General features: G+C 34.7%; 1 pseudogene; it reads left to right on the top strand.

The window, feature by feature from the left end:
* The first annotated feature begins 2,279 nt into the window (after positions 1-2,279).
* On the top strand, positions 2,280-3,192 carry LOC114683561 (annotated as a pseudogene).
* The last annotated feature ends 879 nt before the right edge of the window (positions 3,193-4,071 follow it).

The following is a 4,071-nucleotide window of genomic DNA, read 5'->3' on the forward strand; positions in this document are numbered from 1 at the left end:
ATAAGAAAACCCACAATAATTTTCCTGTCAGTATTCCAGTTTCTGCTATTAAAAACCAATAACACCACACACAAAAAAAGAACTTATGTAACAGTCAGGTATTCATTGCTACATACCAAGACATTAGAAGTCATGTTGTTTACATTTCTAGCTTTATAATTTTAATAAAGGATATTCCATGATAATTTCTATTTATTCCTAATAATTCAGAAATTATTATTTCCTCATGGAGACAATGTTATATTTGCATTAAAATTTTACCTCATGACTTCATTTTTGTTCTCTGAAAAACTGAAGATTAAAAGTGTAAAGATTTTTGCTTTGTTTTAACTTTGTACAGCACTTATTGTATGCATGTACCCTGGCATGTTTATTGAAGTCAGAGAATAACTTCCAGGAGTCAGTTATCTCCTTCCACCACATGGGTTCAAGGCATGGAACTCATGGCCCCAGGCTTAGCTGCAGTTGTCTCTACCTGCTGAGCTATCTATTCAGCCCTAAATAAAGTTACTATAGAAAAAAATGTTCATAGATAATTAAAACAACAAGCATAAAAACTCATGTGACTACATCAATGTGTTATAGTATTATATTAGAGTTCTAATTGGAGGCAATCTTTGTAACCAAGGAGATACTACTCCTTTATTTCTGTAAGCACAAACAAGTGCATTTCTGGGATTGTATTTAAGAGAATATGTACTAACACTGAAAAGTATAATAACCATAACTGTGTTCAGTTTTTATTGTATTATCAATTCCACCCAATAAGTTATTGTAAATTAACATATAGCATCAGATTCAACACAAAACCTTACACATTTCAGTCCTAAAACCATCCATTTTTTTAGAACACAGTATCTGACTATTCAAACTATCGGTGAAATTGATAAATGTTATTACAACAATCTAAGATTCAGGGCATTGCATGTATTGAAATTGCGAGTACTTGTAGAGGCTTTATGTAAACTCATGGATGAGAGATCTATAAACAAATATCTGTAAACACATTTTCCCTTTCAATACAGTATGTATCAATCTCCTTATGAGGAATGAACAAATAGTTACAATAATTCTAACAGGGAGAGGAAGCCATTCTATCATGTCAATAGAAATGATAACACTATATTTTTTCAAACACATTGCATTAAAATAATTCTTTTTCTATTTTACAAATTATTTTCAAGTAGCAGACAGTTGCTGCACATTCACTGTTGCAACAGCTGTGCCCTATCCAGAATACAGAGCTCCTCCCCATCCTATGGTTCCCACAGTTTATTCACCCTCTTTTCTGCAATGTTCACTGGATGCTGGTGGATAGTGAAGTATGACAGACGTCCTGTTTAGGACCAAACATTCAACAGCAACTAATTTCCAGTACGTTGACCCATCCCACACTGCTGAAAGAGGGTCTTTAAACCAAAGCTGAGAGCCACATTCATCTATGGGTATAAACATAAATATTCAGAAAGAAGTTTACATTTCCATTTGAAAAAAATTCATAGAATATTCACCAAGAGGAACTGTGACCTCTGTCCATAGACTTTTGACCAGTTCTACAGAGGCAGGCATGTGTTCCCTCCATTGGAGCAGGTCTCAAATCCAATTTGGAAGCTATTGGGTACCCTTAGAACATTCATGTCACTATTGACCTGGTGGGCATATATTTTCTGGCAGTTCAGTGTTGCATCCCAAAGGACCTACAACTGAATATGGCTAGTTATTACTCTTCACCCTCCCCTGCCTGCATAGAACCTTCCAGTACTGTGAATACTAGCCAACGTGATGAAACTGTCAAGCCTAGTTTAAACTTGAATATTCTGTATTCTATCTATCCTAATACTCTATATCTAAACTATATGATATTTTCAGCAATAGGGTATTAATTTCTAGTTTTGGTGGGAAACAAAAATAATGACAATAGTCTGTGTTGCTTTGAGAGTTTCTGGGGGATGATTGGCCAACAGTTCATAGGGAGGTGTCTCATACCTGGCAATAGTGTTTTAATTTAAAGTCTACTTCTATTAGAGCAGTGTTGATTACCCATGCAAAGTACTTACATTTAGTCTACTTCTTTTAAACCTTATTTTAGCTACTTTAAGATATAGGAGGACTGTATATGACTTTATCATATATTCTTAGTTTTATTTGACTTCCCTAAGAGCCCTTTCCTCATACACCATCTTCCTTTAAATCTTTATTCCTCTGAAACTTTCATATTACTAAATTAAATTCTTTGTTTCATTTTCACTAATAGATTTTGTTCAAAGAAAAATATCAGTATGAGAAACCACACTGTGATCACAGAGTTTGTGCTCTTGGGCATAACAGATGATCCAAAACTTAATAACTTATATACTAAGTCTCACTGGGAATGTAACCATCATCATCCTTACCTTGCTAGACTCTCACCTAAAGACTCCTATGTATTTCTTCCTCCAGAATTTCTCCTTCTTAGAAATTATATTCACCAGTGTTTCCATCCCCAGATTTTTGGGGTCAATAATTACTAAAGTCAAGACTATTTCCTATAACAACTGTTTGGCTCAGTTATTTTTCTTGATCTCCATGGGGGTGTCTGATTTCTTTCTTCTAACTGCTATGTCTTATGATCGCTATGTCGCCATCTGCAAACCACTGCATTACACCATCATCATGAATCAGAAAGTTTGCACCCTTCTTGTCCTCGCCTCATGGCTGGCAGGATTTCTGACCATCTTCCCACCACTCATGCTGGTCCTCAAGTTAGACTTCTGTGCTTCTAATGTCATTGATCACTTCTCCCGTGACTACTTTCCCATCTTACAGCTCTCCTGCTCAGATACAAGGAGTCTAGAGATGATCGGCTTTTACTTTGCTTTTGTCACTCTGCTATTCACATTGGCTCTAGTGATCCTATTGTACATCTGCATCATCAGCACCATTCTGAGGTTTCCATCTGCCAGTCAGAGGAAAAAAGCTTTCTCCACCTGTTCCTCTCACATGATTGTCATCTCTATGTCCTACGGAAGCTGCATTTATATCTATGTGAAACCTTCTGCACAAGAAAGGGCATCATTAACAAAAGCAGTAGCTGTTCTCAACACATCAATTGCTCCCATGTTGAATCCCTTAATTTATACCTTGAGGAACCAGCAAGTAAAACGAGCTTTCAAAGACTTATTTTACAAAGTCGCATTTTTCAGAAGCAAATGAAAGAATGTGTTAATGTGAAGATATACCATTGTGAAGATTTAATAAAGATAAAGTGAAATTTGTTTTATTTTCTGTCACAGGTAAGTTGGCTATATCGAAGGCAGTACAAGGCTCTCCATTTCCATTCAATTCATTATTCAAAGCACAGCTTAAACCAACTCAAGTAAAATAAGCTGAAATTATGTTTTGAAATGTGACATGACCAAATGGGGCTAAAATATTTGTTGCTTGACTTATATATTTTATATTGATAAAATCAAAAATATCTCCATATTTCTCTTTTAATAAATTATAGGCTATATAGTTCTGTTTTGAAGAAAATATTATTTATTCATAATCTGATGATATTTAATAACTGTGAATTCATGTGAATTATTGAAAGTTATGAAATCTCTCTAAACCTCAATGCTTTAATTTGAAAATAAAAACAAAAATTTCTCAAGTGTTTATAAGGTTAAATGAAGTCAAGTATGAACACTTTTATTTGCAGAAATAAATAATGCCTTTAATAAGTCACAACTGCTGTGAATATACTGTCAAATCTGAGATTTCATTACAATTTGAAAAGGAATAATACAGCTGTTCTCAGAGCCTTGGTACTGCACAATTTTTAGAGCACAATTATTTATACATTTTCAATTCTCAAAAAAATCTGAAAATTTTTATTTTATTTTGAACATAAAAACTGCACCTTAGAGAATTTAACTAAACTAAAATCACAAATCAAAACAGTCCATTTGAATTTTTCTCTATATCTCTAAAAACAAAGTCAACCAGGCGGTGGTGGTGCACACCTTTAATCCCAGCACTCAGGAGGCAGAGCCAAGCGGCTCTCTGTGAGTTTGAGGCCAGCCTGGTCTACAGAGCAAGATCCAGGAC

This window comes from Peromyscus leucopus, chromosome 18 (assembly GCF_004664715.2).
Source record: "Peromyscus leucopus breed LL Stock chromosome 18, UCI_PerLeu_2.1, whole genome shotgun sequence".
NCBI classification, from domain to species: Eukaryota; Metazoa; Chordata; class Mammalia; order Rodentia; family Cricetidae; genus Peromyscus; species Peromyscus leucopus.